At 38.1% G+C, this 15,260-nt stretch overlaps 1 pseudogene; it reads right to left on the bottom strand.

The window, feature by feature from the left end:
• Positions 1–5,667: 5,667 nt before the first annotated feature.
• LOC131918533 (small ribosomal subunit protein uS5-like) lies at positions 5,668–9,653 on the bottom strand (annotated as a pseudogene).
• Between the last annotated feature and the right edge of the window lie 5,607 nt (positions 9,654–15,260).

The raw sequence follows: 15,260 nt of genomic DNA on the forward strand, positions 1-15,260 counted from the left end.
ATCAAGTTACAGTGAGACGAGACACTTCTTTTTCTATTAAGGCTGAGGCAATATAATAGGAGGAGTGGGTCCCAAAAACTGGTAACAGAGTCAGAGACAGACAGCCCCTGCTCTCGCTGTTAGGAGTCTCACATGAAGACCAAGTTACAGAACTGTATCATATATACAGAGGGCCTAGGTCAGTCTCATGTAGGATCCCTGGCTGTTGGTTCAGTCTCTGTGAGCCCCTATAAGGGAATATTTTAAAAACCTGTACTCTATTATGCTGGGGAAACTTAATAAAAAAAGAAAAGAGATGGTTTTCTAGATTCATCTAAATCACCAAAATTAAAACAAGAAGTCAACTACTAAACAGACGAATGACAAATACAAATGAGATGATTGAAATAGTTATAAAAAAATTTTCAGCTAAAAAGTCTTCCAGTTAAAAGTTTCCAGGACAAGATGATTGACAGCAGAAATCTATCAAACATTCAATGAAGATTATTGTAGTCAGAATGTTTCTCTGGTCCTGCCAGACCCCCACAGTTCCATTGCCCACTTATAAAATAATCACTCAGAAGCTTATATTAAGTATAACTGCTTGGCCATTAGCTCAGGCTTATTACTGACTAGCTCTTACACTTAAATTAACCCATAATTCTTATTTATTTTAGCCATGTGGCTTGGTACCTTTTCTCAGTTCTGCTTTGTCATCTTGCTTCCTCTGTGTCTGGCTGGTGACTCCTGACTAGACAGAATTAACACACATCTTCTAATTATAATTTTGAACACTATGAAGTAAATTCTTCCTTTAAAAGACACAGACTAGTAGGTTGGATTAAACATAAGGTCCATTTTACCTTGCCCTCAATAAAAAAGGCAACCATAAAAGAATAAACAAGTGTATTCCAAGCAGTGGGACTTTTAAAAAGCAAGAAGTAGTGACTAATGTCCAACAAAATGTACATTGAATCAAAAGTAGTCAGAAGAGATGAAGAGGATCACTTCATAATGATTCATGGAACCATTCATCAAGAGGAAATTATAGTTCTAAAAATATATGCACCAAACATTGGTGTACCTAAGTTCATAAAACAAACACTACTGCATGTAAAGACATGTACAAACCCAAATATAAGGATAGTGGGTGGTTTCGTTACCCCACTTTCACCAACAGACATTCAACAAGATTAAACAAAAACTTCTGAGTTAAATGACACCATAGATCAAATGGAACTAACATATCTATAGAATATTCCATGTAAGCAATAAAGAGTATCCATTCTTTTCAGAAGTTCATAGAACTTTCTCTTAAAAGGGGCAATAGAATAAGGCATGAAGCAAGTCTGAGCAAATATAGGAAATTTAGAATACTTTCATGTAGACTATTGACAACAGTAGAATAAAGCTAGCATCAGCAGCAGGAAAGATTGCACAGCATGCAGAAACTGAAAAACACATTGAATGATGAATGGGCTATTGAAGATATTAAGAGGGAAATTTTAAAATTCTTAGAATTGAATCAAAATGAAAGCACAACACTCCAAAACCCATGGGATACAGTAATATTAGCAGTAAGTGGGAAGTTTATAATTATAAATGCCTACAACAAAAGTCAGAAAGATCTTAAATAATAACCTAATTATGCAACAAGAACAAGACCAACCAAACTCAGTAGCAGCAAATAAATATTCAAGATCAGGATAGAAATTAATGAAATAAAAATCAACAAACCATAGAATCAATAAAAACAGAACTGGTTCTTTCAAAAGATTTACAAGATTGACAAACATTTAGGCAAAGCAAACAAAAGAAAGAGAAATAAGTCCCAATTAACAAAATTGAAGATGAAATAGAAGATATTACAACAGATAACCATGAATTTCAAAAAATTATTAGGATATATCTTAAAAACATATCCCTAACTGTCATCATAGAGCCTTCATCCAGTAACCAGTGGAAGTAGATGCAGAAAGCCACAGCCAAGCACCAGGCCAAGCTCCAGGAGTTCAGTCGAAGAGATAGAAGAGGGATTATATGAGCAAGGTGAGTCAAGATCATGATGGGGAAATCTACAGAGACAACTGTACCAAGCTCAAAGGAACTCGTGAACTTTAGACTGACAGCTGTGGAACCTGCTTGGGGCCAAACTAGATCTCTGCATACAGGAGACAGTTGTGCAGGTGGGTCTGTTTGAGGGGTCCCGGCAGTGTGATCAGGATCTATCCCTGGTGCATGAGCTGGGTTTTTGGATCCCATTACCTATGGTCGGACACCTTGCTCCCCTTGATGCAGCAGGAGGGGCTTGGTCCTGCCTCAACCGAATGTACCAGGCTTAGCTGTCCTCCCATGGGAGAACTTACTCTTTTGGAGGAAGGGATGAGGATTGGGGTGGGGATAAGGGGGGAGCGAGAGGAGGAATGAGAGGGGGATCTGTGGTTGGTATGTAAAATAAATTTTAAAAATTTAAAAAAGCGTATCCCACAAAGTTGGAAATCTTAAATGCTGTGGGATGTTCTGTATGGCAAATGTGTTGCTGATTGGTCAATAAAACACTGATTGGCCATTGGCTAGGCAGGAAGTATAGGCGGGACAAGGAGGAGAATAAAGCTAGGAAGTGGAAGGCTGAGTCAGAGAGACACTGCCAGCCACCACGATGAGAAACAGCATGTGAAGATGCCGGTAAGCCACGAGCTACGTGGCAAGGTATAGATTTATAGAAATGGATTAATTTAAGATATAAGCACAGTTAGCAAGAAGCCTGCCACAGCCATACAGTTTGTAATCAATATAAGTCTCTGTGTTTACTTGGTCGGGTCTGAGAGGCTGTGGAACTGGCAGGTGAGAGAGATTTGCCCTGACTGTAGGCCAGGCAGGAAAACTCTAGCTACACTTAAAGGAATGGTTTCATGACTGGTCCAGCCTGAGACCTATTCCACAAGAAAGAGACCACCCCTGGGATTGCCTGGAGCACCAGGAACCAAAGGCTAGTTGGCCCAGAGACCTAGGATAGAACCAAACATGACTGGAGGGAAAAATGTCAATGTAATGATGCCATAAAATATTCTACTATATTCATAGATTGGTACCTAGCCCAATAGTCATCAGAGAGGCTTCATCCAGCAACTGGTGGAAACAGATGCAGACCCACAGCCAAACATTAGGTGGAGTTCAGAGAATCCTGCTGATGAGAGGGAGGACGGACTGTCGGAGCCAGAGGTGTCAAGGACACCACAAGAAAACCCACAGAATCAACTAACCTCAGTCTATAGGAACTCACAGAATGAAACTACAACCAGGGAGCCTGCATGGGACTGACCTAGGCCCTCTGAATATATGTGAAGGTGTGTAGCTTGATCTTCTTGTGGGACTCCTAACAGTGGTAGTAGGAGCTATCTCCAACTCCTTAACTGGCTTTTGGGACCCTACTCCTCATACTGGGTTGCCTTGCCCAGCCTTAATACAAGGCAAAATACTTAGTCTTACTACAACATGATATGTCATGTTTTGTTGATATCTATGAGAGGTCTGCCCTTTTCTGAATAGAAACAGGAGGAGTGGATGGGGTGGGGCAGGGCAGAGGAAAGTGGGGGAAGGGACTGAGGTGAGAGGAGAGAGGGAAAACTACGATTGGGGTGTAAATTAAATAAATAAAATTCTAACAACAAGAAAAAGAAATGGTTTAATTTTCTACGCTTATATAACCTATCAAAGTTAAACCAAGATGATTTCAATAATGTAAACAGATCATTTACAAGCAATGACACAGTAGTGGTACTAAAAAAAAAATCAGACTAAAAAGAATAAATGTCCAGATGGATTCACTGCTGAAATCAACTAGACCTTTAAAAGAAGTACAAATACCAGTAAATACCAGTATTTATCAAACTATTTCATGACATAAAAAAGGAATTCTGCCAAGCTTCTTTTGTGAAGCCAGAAATACTTTAAGAAACCTTGATACCAAAGCCAGTTAGATACACACACACACACACACACACACACACACACACACACACACACTGCAAATTTTCTCAGTAAATTATTGGCAAAGAGAATTCAAGAACATATCAAAAATATAATTTGCTACAATCAAGTCAGCTTCACTCCAGACACGCATAGATGCCTCAGCATTTCACAAGTCAATGTATGTAATACAATACATAAATAGACTCATGTATATAAATCACATGTTTATTACAATAGATGTGGAAAAAGCTTTTGACAAAAAATCCAGCATCTGTTCATAATAAAATCTTCAAGAAACCAGTATAGAAGAAATGTATTTTTAGATAATAAAGGTTATATATGACAAATACTGAAGCCATACTAAATGAGAAAAACAAAAATTCACAGATTTCTACAAATCAGAAATGAGACAACGATGTTCACTTTTTCCATCTTCTTCAATATAGTTCTCAAATTCTTAAGGTAAATATGTAAAATAAAAGCATACAAATAAGAAAGGATGAAGTAAAAATATTTTTATTGTAGATTATGTGGTTCCGTACATATGAGACATGGCAGACTCCATCAGAAAATTCTGAGAACTAATAAATATTTGCAGCAAAATGTCAGGATACCAAATTAATCCAAAAGTCAGTAGCAAGAGATTTTCTAAAGCCATCTCCTTTCAAAGCTGTCCTTTCTGCTTGAAGTTTGGCTACACCTTTGGGTAAGCCCCAAGGAACGGTCTCTTCACAGACTCAGAACCTCTGATCTCAGGTTGGAAGCCTAAATCCGGCACCATGTGAAACACACTAACTCAGAGAGCTCTGAGAATACTGCCTTTCAACTGAGCACAGCTGCATTTCATTCCATATGTACTCTTCCATCTCTTATTTTAAATGATTTTATTTCTACTCTTGCATAGATGTCATATAATAGGTTGACTTTTATTTGTATATTGCTTTGTCAGTTTATAGGACTGTTTTTTATGTTTCTTCACAGTTTAAGGCATTCTTTACTATCTTCAGCCACATCTCATATATTCCTATTATTCCTGTATTTTCTTTCTCTCACTCTTATTCCACAATCTTTCTTCTTAATTATAACCTTCTATAGCTTTAACTATCCCTTAATCTGTAGACCCTAATAGCATCCTAGATTTTCCATCCTAGCTATTTTACCCACTTGAATATTTTTGTCTTCTAAGTTGATCTAATACTTAATCCATATATATATATGTATATATATATATGTATATATATATATATGCAGGCCCATTAGCATAACAGATATTCTTTCAACTGAAACTTTAAGATCCAGAAAGGCTTTGAATGATGTATTTCAAGTTCTGACAGAAGACAACTGCCAACCCAGAATATGATACCCACCAAAGCTATCTGTTATAACTGAAATCAAAATAAAAAATTTCCATGATAATAATAGGCTAATGGGATTTCTGATCACTAAGACTGCTCTACTGAAGATGCTAGAAAGAATCTTTAAACTGAGAGGGGAAAAAGCCAGCACTACAAAATCAACAAAATGGCAGGAATCAATATACAACTTTCAATGATATCTTTAAATATTAATAGTGTCAATTCCCTAATCACAAGATGTATAGTGATAGATTAGATTTTAAATATATTTTAAGCAAATGGTAAGGAACAAGCAGGTGCTTCTGAGTGTGTTTGTTTTTAAACAGAATTAATTCACTGTATTTTTCTTGTATGAAAACTCTTATGTGGTAGCCACAGCTGCAGCCTGGATCCTCTGAATGAAGACTCTGGTATAGGTTTTCATAAGACGGTCAGTGAATTCCTGATAAGGAGACTTGGTGAACACAGTCTCTTTCCAGATGTCAGGGGTCAAGTAGCTGTAGGTCTTGGAGATACCATCAAAGGTGGTCTGTCAAAGTTGACCAGGGTGCATCCACTGGCTGATGTGTAACAGTCATCAAAACTGGCCATGAACAACAGCTTCATTGAGAAAGGAGCAGAGAAGATACCAGTGTATCTGCAGGCAGAGATGAGACACACCAACACAGAGGCACAGTGGTCTATCACCTAGCATGTGGCAGTGTAGGGCTTTCCAATCTTGTTCCCCCAAGATGTCTTTCTAACAGGGAAGATGGAAAGCTTGGTCAAGATGATGGCCCCCAGGGATGTCAGTGGCTATCTCCTTGGATATGTAACATCAAGACCATCATGACCACTGTAGAAGCCAATACTGACAAAATTTGCCTTGAACCTGATCCACTGGCCAGCCAGAGTCTGCTTCTGCACTGGCATTATTTTTAGAGCCTTGTATTATAGGGGTACTCCCATGAAAAAGTCAATAATCTCAGATTCTTTAATGGGCAAGGAGAACAGGCAGATAGATCTCTGGGGACTTGATCTTCATTTTCTTGACCAGGCCACCCAACTTGGTGACCAGGATCTACTCCTTGTCTTCAGCTTTACCTCCATAAGTTGTGCAGCAGCAACAGTACCCATTGTCCTTAAGAAACTCAGCTTCCTAAACATGGCCCCTGTCCTCTAGGCTCTTCCAGTGCTGCACTGGCCAGATCATCTGTCATTTGGTGGTTTACCAAAGAAGTGTGTTTTTAAAACTACTTTGAGATTACAGCTCACTTATGTCAGATGGCTACTATGAAGAAAACAAATGAAGGCAAATACTGGAAAGGATATGGAGAAAGAGAAGTGTTTATCCTCTCTTGGTGGGGATATAAATTGGTGCATGTACTATGGAAGTCAGTGTGGAGGTGTCTCAAGGGACTAAAAATAAAAACTCCATATGATCCACTTAGAGGTACACTTGAACATCTGTGTTAATTGCTATACTGTACACAGTAGCCAGGAAATGTAATCAACCTAGAAGTTCATAAACTGAAGAATGGATAAGTAAAAGTATATATATATATATATATATATATATATATATATATATATATATATATATATATATATATAAAACAGAATATTGTTCAGTTGCAAAGAAAGCTGAAATTATGAAATGTAGTCAGATGTTTCTCAGGTTCCATTAAACCCCCATAGCCTGCTTAAAAATAATCACTCAGAAACTTATATTAAGTATAACTGCTTGGCCATTAGCTCAGGCTTATTATTGACTAGCTCTTACACTTAAACTAACCCATAATTCTTATCTATGTTTAGCCATGTGGCTTGGTACTTTTCCTCAGTTCTTCCTTGTCATCTTGCTTCCTCTGTGTCTGGCTGGTGACTCCTGACTTAGCCCTTCCTCTTCCCAGAATTCTCCTCATCTGCTTACCCTGCCTATACTTCCTGCCTGGCTACTGGCCAATCAGTGTTTTATTTATCAACCAATCAGAGCAACACATATTCACAGCATACAGAACAACATTCCACAGCACTTCCCCTTTTCTATCTAATCAAAAAGGAAGGTTTTAACTTTAACATAGTAAAATTACATGTACTAGAACAGTTATCAAGCAAGAATTACAGTTACAACATCTAGTCTATTTGTATTTGGCAAAATTAAAGAAAATATTCTATCTATTCTTTTCTATTCTATCTATGCTATGTGTGAGTCTAAAGTTTCATATATAATTTATCACAACCAAGGAAAATTATGACTGTCTAGTCTTCAATTACATCAAAGACCCCAGAAGGATATACTATTACCTAAGTAAACAGGAAATGCATTGTAAGCCACTTCCAAAAGTCTAGAATGACAGAGACAGCTGGCTGCCTGGACAATCACCCAAGTTCCTCTGTAATGTTGGGGCATCCTTCTTCAGCCTATAGGCTTTGAGTTTCTCAGTTTCTTCTCTCTATGTCCTGTAGAATATCTGGCAGTTTCTTCTGTGAAGCAGGACCCTGAAGGACCATCTCACCTTGCAAAGTTCAGTGGTCACCTTTCTATGAGTCCTGCATGTCCAGTTTGTATAACATTTTGTCAAGCTACTGACCAATCACCATTTTATTTATCAACCAATCAGAGCAACACACATTCACAGCATATAGAATGATATCCTATAGCAATGAAATTTGTAGGAAACTGGATGGAAGTAGAAAATATACTAAGTGATGTAGCCCTGGCCCAGAGAGACAAATGTTACATGTCCCGTTTTATATGGAGATTGTGGCCTTGAACTTTTAGAAGTGTGTGTTTAATTTGGAGATCTGCAGAGCTTGGGAAGATAGAAAGGCCCATGAGAGGGAGTAGTGGGACACATATGAAAGTAGAAATGATTCTTCTTTACTTTCTGGGAGTTAACAGTTTAGGTAGGTTTGGGACTGGGGACAAGAGAGAGGAAGGAATACAATGTGTTAGGCAAAATAAGAATGGATAAATAGGCCGGGTGGTGGTGGCACACGCCTTTAATCCCAGCACTTGGGAGGCAGAGGCAGGCGGATCTCTGTGAGTTCGAGGCCAGCCTGGGCTACCAAGTGAGTCCCAGGAAAGGCGCATAGCTACACAGAGAAACCCTGTCTCAAAAAACCAAAAAAAAAAAAAAAGAATGGATAAATAAGCCTTATAGAAACCCAGTATTTCTGTAAGTTAACTTAAATGTATAATTTTTGAAGGAATATGGTAACATTTATTTAGAAAATTTGACCATGTCAAAACAATATTGCAGTATAAATAAAAGAACATACACTTCTATTCTGAAACTCACTAATCTTCTAGCCAAATAAACAAGGCAAAGGACTATATTTTTGTAAAAATAAATTATTGAAGACAAATGGATGAAGAAATAGAGAAAGCACAAACATGTTTATAGTAACTGTGTTCACAGTTGCCAAAATCCAGAAACAACCCAGTGATCATGAGCAATAGTAAGAATAAATGCATTGTAATATATCCAAATAATACAATAATTTAGAACAAATAAAATATAATCAGAGGGGCTGCAGAGATGGCTCAGTAGTTGAGGATATTTGCTGTTCTTAAAGATGACAAGAATGTTTTCTAGAACTTGCCTCAACTGGTGTGGTTCTTTGAATGAAAATGGTTCTTATATATAGGCTCATAGGGAGTGTGGCCTTTTTGGAATGGGTGTGGCCTTATTGGAGGAAGCACACTGTGAGTGGGCTTTGAGGTTTCAGAAGCTCAGCCCAGGTCCAGTGGCTCACTCCCTTTTTCTTTGTCCTTCAGATCCAGATGTAGATCCCTCAGCTACCTCGCCAGCACCATGTCTGCCTGCATGCACCACACTTCCCACTATGAAGACATTGGACTAAACCTCTGGACTGTAATCCAGCCCCAGTTAAATGGTTTCCTTTGGGTTTTTGTTTGTTTGTTTGTTTGTTTTGTTTTGTTTTGTTTTTTGTTTTTTCGAGATAGGGTTTTTCTGTGTATTTTTGGTGCCTGTCCTGGATCACGCTCTCTAGACCAGGCTGGCCTTGAACTCACAGAGATCTGCCTGGCTCTGCCTCCCTACTTCTGGGATTAAAGGTGTGCACAACCACAGCCCTGCATGGTTCCTTTGTGAGAGTTGCCATGGTCCTGGTGTCTCTTCACAGCAAGAGACTCCCTTAGACAAATAGTTTATCACAGTTCCAAAGGATCATTCAACTTCTTTTGGCTTGTGTGGGTACTTGCAAACACATGACATACACTCACATAGACAAATAGCTATACACTAAATGATAATATAATAAATCTAAAAAGTAAACTAGCTGAGGGTATGACTCAGTGATAGAGTACTTACCTAGGATGTGAAAAGCTCTAAGGTCCATTTCCAGAAAAACAAAAACAGCTGGAAAGAAGAAAATCAATGATACCTGCAATCACATAAATGAATTTCTCAGACATAATGATGATATGAAAGCCAAAGTGATATGACTAAATTTGGTTGAAATTCAAGGACAAACATATTCACCCTAGTTTATAAATTCTGACTAGTAGAAATAAACTCAGTGGGAGAATACAACTTTTCTGCTTTAAAAACCCAATATTCTCTGCCTATCTGTAGTCCTTATACAGAAATAAATTATCTAGCTGTCCTACTTCTGAGTATATACTAAGGAATGTACTTTTCATATAAGAGTGTGACTTCATCACCCATGCATGTTGTAGTGTATTTACAACAGTCCAGTTATGGAAATAGCCTGGGTTTCTATCAACAGGTGAATGTATTGAAAGAAATAAAAAAGGAAACTTTTCTTTGCAACAGATGGAGATTATTACAGAAAAAAAAAACAACCAATAAGAAGGCAGAGTTGTAGAGCCCAGTGCCAAAGGATACATCTTTAATAAAACTCCTACACCCAAGTCTTAGGAATCATTGCAGAAGAAGGGCCCAAAATATAAGGGCCCTTATTATATGAACCAAAGGAACAGAGAGTTTGCTGTGAGATGGACCTCCTAGGAACCTCAGAAGCAACATCCAGAAAGCCTCACCAATATGATTGCTCAAACAAGAGCTAAATAAGGACAATAACAGTAACAAGCTAATGTGGAGTGGGAAAAGCCAAGGAGGTCTCATCCCTGCACAAAGAATTCATAGCAACTAAAAAATGCTGGGAGCAGAAGAAATAGTCTTCCCTAAGAAAAGTACAGCAGTTGATTGTCCAGTACTAAATAGTCAGCCCTGAAAAACAAACAAACTGATAAGGTCATATGGATTATGTATGTATATACATGTATGCATGTAACAACAATTAATGAAAAAGAGGCCATGAATTTGAAAGAGGAAAAAGGGGAATATATGTGAGGGTTTGGATAGAGGAAAGGGAAGCAAGTAATGAAGTAATTATAGTATAATCTCAAAAAATAAAAGAAATCTAAAATGTCAAAAAGAAGAAAATTTTTAGCTAAAAAGATGGGATATATATGCACACACATAGTGGAACTTTTTTCAACCATAAACTAGAACAACATATCATTTACAGAAGGATGAATACTAAAACTTAAATGAACAATGCCAGACCAAAAGGCAAACAGGCCATGTTTTCTCTCATTTGCAGAGCAGAAGTTGAGGAAGAGGGTAGAAAAAGAAGGAAGATGTCAAAATTAAAGTATAAATTCTTGAAAACAAAAACAGGATGAAAAGGAAGTGAGTATGAGGGACAAGTAAGAGCAACAGAGTGGGTAAATATGAACCAACTACATAATACTCATCTGCAAAATGTCATAATGAAATGCATTATTCAGCATAATATATCTGCCTAGAGATGAAGAAGAGGAAGAGAGGATGATGATGAGGAAACGTGTGATTGATCTTCAACGATTAATTTTACACTTAAGATGTGTGGACTACAGGGTAATTATATGGTAACTATTATTTTCAAAAAAAATTTAACGTAACTAACCATGATGTCAACTTTGTTTAAAAGTGATCTCACTTCTCTTCACTTTATCAAAATTAAATATGTCCCTTTGTCAATTGTAATTTATATTTTTTACCTCTTTAAGTCATTACAAATTCATACTATGATAGCTAACGTAGCTAAGAGTAGTGCACTGGCAATTTCAAGAGGTTATCAGCGTGTTAATAAAGATAATTATAATACAATTTATGTTGTGGACATTGAAAAATACTTTTTATTTATCAGGGATATTAAATATATTTTTCTAGCATGTAAATGTGTGAATTTAGCAGGCTAAGCAAATTAACTGTTAGAAGGCAAGTATCTGCAATTCACCAAGTTTTAGCTGACTTTTATTTATTTGCAGTGTATTTCTATATAGATTTGGCAATGCAAATACAACTTTTATGACTATAAAAAGTGTCAGGGACCAAACATGAACCATGTAAAAGTACTAGCTAGGCCAGAGAACAAGCCACAGGCCCTAAACCAGATGCCTCCAAAGATAAAGAACAGGTCAGGTAGGTCACCTAGCACAACACCCTGCAGCCTCACGACTTGCACGTCTCCCTTCACCTGCACGTACGGCATGTCATGCACCCCTTCCCTCTTTTTTGCCCCCTCCCCTTCCCATGCTATATAAGCCTTGCTGAGGAGAATAAAATTTGCAGCTTGATGAGAACCCTGTCTTGCTGTCTTCCTTTCATGTCTCCCCGTCCCTTTCATTCTCTCCCACAGGTGGGTCGCCCCCCCCCCTTGACACCCCTCTGGCCAGGGCAAAAAAGTAATGAGATTGAAACTCCTATAAGTTATCCAACAAAGAAACCCTAGATCTGAATAATTTTTTATGAATTATTATCAAATTTTTAAGGTAGAAACTAGTTCCAATGTTCCTCACATTATTTAATGTTATAGAAAAGGAATGAAACCTTTTAATATCATTCTATGTTAAAAGTATAATTTTTAAAAAGAGTTTGAACACAAATACCCTTCCCTTCACAGGTAGACAGTAATTTCTTGCAAAACATGGATTATTAAATGAAAATCTCTGTGTCAGGTATTAGATTCCTTCCTATCAGTTATTGGTCAGGTAGGTTCCAAAGGCTCCCCAAACAACACAGGCTACTGTCATTGCTCTTATCTACCCACTGTTACTAGACCCTAAGACTACATTGCTGAAGGTTCCACTTACTGGTTTTGGAACATAGACAAGTCAATCTGCAACTGACCTTTAAATTTCCTTTTTGCTGGCTAGCTTTCATGGCTCTGATAGGTGTTGTACATGACAGAAAGGCTATCAACAGTATTATTAGGCAGCAAACCCTATTTGCTATGCTACCAACCTGCCAGGAAAAATTTATCCATTGCTGTAATAGTGGCATGCACGTTATGGAGATTACAACCACCTTTGGATTGAATCTAAGACCTACTTTGCCTGAGGGAATTAATGCTTGGACTGTAAGCCTGGTCAAAGTCCATGGGTCAGAAGTCATAGCCCGGGGGGGGGGCTTACTCCTGTTGTCTTGCTAAATAGACATGTTCTCAAACTGCCTTCTAAGTAATTATGATTCCATACACTTAGAGTAGTGCTGCCGTCAACCTTGGCCAGAGAAGCTTCTCTCTGCAGTGGCTAGCAGTTAATGCAGAGGCTCATAACTGGAATTAAGAATAAATGACTATTGTGTGCCTAGACATAAATGAAACATCTGTATTCATCCCTCCCCAACCCCAAGTCTCTGAGAACATTATGCAAGTGCAGGCCAAATAACATTGCAAAATGCTATCTTCCAGACATGACATGACATCACCATTGTACCACAAACTCACTACAGGTATGGTTACTTGCATAACACCTGCACAAGACCAGACAGCATTTCACCAGACAGCAGAAATTGGGTTTAGTAGTTTACTAAAAGATGAGAGGACATGAATGAGGAATGGGGACATGTTGAGTATACTAGAGTTGAGGAGGGGACTTGGAAGTAGATATTATTAACATATATTGCATACATGTATGCCATGGACAAAAAAATAAATAACATGTTCCTTTTAAATTTTATTATTTGATCTTGGGAACCCATGTGAAGATGGAAGAAGAAAACAGATGTAATGCAAAGTAATGGTCAGTTATCATCTATAATCATGACCATGTTATTAGTTGATTTTCTCTAGAAGTGCTAGTTTAGGTGGTTTCTTTCCTTGCCCCTTACTTCAAAGGGGATGGATGGCTTTGATTTTAATAAGGATCTCTTACTAAAAGATAAGATATCTCATCTTATTGTTTTTTTCTTCTTCTGAATATCTGTCTTCTATGTGCTTATTTAAAAAAAAAAACAAGTAAGTGCCTACTGCCATCTTTTGGATGTGGTAAGTCCTACTCAGCCCAGGGACCTTGAACACCCAAGCACTGGTCCTTCATTTTAACTATACAGCTTGTATCCTAAAGCTAAGTTCTTCCTTTGATTCATATGCATGGATCTGGTCTTTCATCCCTAGAATTTTGTCTATTTTAGGGGTGTTTTTCATTATGGTAGGGTGCTTTCTCTTTGGTAGTTTAAATTCTTTCTGTTGAAGAGAGTGTGAGGTTTGTATTTTCTTAAATTGAGGTAGGCATGCATGGTAGGAGGAATGTAGCAGTGAGTGATTAGGAAAACTTTACTTTTAAATTTAGACTGTATTAGAAGGCAGTGCAATAAAATTCATGTTACTATTTGTTGGTGCATTTTGGAGCTAGTGATGTTATTTCTCTGGGCTTTGGTTTCCTCTTCTCTGAGGGGGAGATAATGAAGTCTTAATGGATGTTGTCAGAATGAAAGCCTAGAGACAGGGCCATGCCTCACCTAGGCTGTTTCTCTAGGATGTGACTCCCATGATTCCTGTTATTGTCAGATTCTCTGACCCACTTTCTCCCTGAGCTTTGGTGAGATTTGGGATGTGGGCAGAGGAAGCACAACCCTATGCTGGTGCTTAAATTTTCAAGGAAATGAAATGTAGTATGTCTTTACAAAAACCTGGGGAGATTCCTATATTTCCCTGTTACCTGAAGAGAGACTTGGAAGGTGGCAAGATGAAGAAAGTATGGAGAGAAGGTCTGACGGAGAAAGATCCTGTTTTTTATCGCTGGAGAGAAACAGTCGGTTATGTGATTCATTTCCTCAGTCAAAGTCTGGGAAGATGATAGTTGGAATCTGAAAGAGTCATTTCTGTATCTGGCAAAAAAAGAACTCTGAGTGATCAGCATGTATTATTTGGAATTTTGACATCTTTGGTGATCTTGGTGCTGTAATCAACTTAGACTGAAAAAAAAAAACCCACCATAGGTGGCCAGCTTAGAAAAACCAGACATTTTCCCCTCACATTTCTGAAACCTAACAGGAAGCACAAATCTGATAGGTTTTGGTAAACCCATATAGGTTTCATACAGCTGATTTTTTACCGTATCCTAACATGAAAGAAAGAGGAAGCTACAATCTGGGCCCACTTTCATAAGAGCACTGTTCCATTTATGTGAGGGTATTAATTCCTTTTGCATTTCTGTTATGAAAACATTTGAAAGAAACAATCTAAGGGAAGAAAGATTTAGTTTGGTGCACAGCTTCTAGAAGATACTATTCCAGCCAGGCGGTGGTGGTGCACACCTTTAATCTCAGCACTTGGGAGGCAGAGCCAGGCAGATCTGTGAGTTTGAGGTCAGCCTGGTCTACAGAGTGAGATCCAAGACAGGCACCAAAACCACACAGAGAAGCCCTGTCTCAGAAACAAAACAAAACAAAACAAAAAAGATTCTATTCCATTGTGGTGGGGAAGGCAGAGCAAAGTGTTTCAGTCCATAGTAGCAGTATCATGTGGCAAAAACCAAGCTGTTCACATCATGGTCGACCAGGGATTAGAGGGTGACCAGGACCAAGGACTATGCTATAATCGTCTAAAGCTTGCCCTTAGCAATCTGCTTCTTCCAGGTAGGCTCCATTTTTTCTGAAGTTTCCATAGCCTTACAAAATAGCACCACCATGCAGAGACCAAACATTCAAAATA

Source organism: Peromyscus eremicus, chromosome 1 (assembly GCF_949786415.1).
Source record: "Peromyscus eremicus chromosome 1, PerEre_H2_v1, whole genome shotgun sequence".
Classification (NCBI taxonomy): domain Eukaryota; kingdom Metazoa; phylum Chordata; class Mammalia; order Rodentia; family Cricetidae; genus Peromyscus; species Peromyscus eremicus.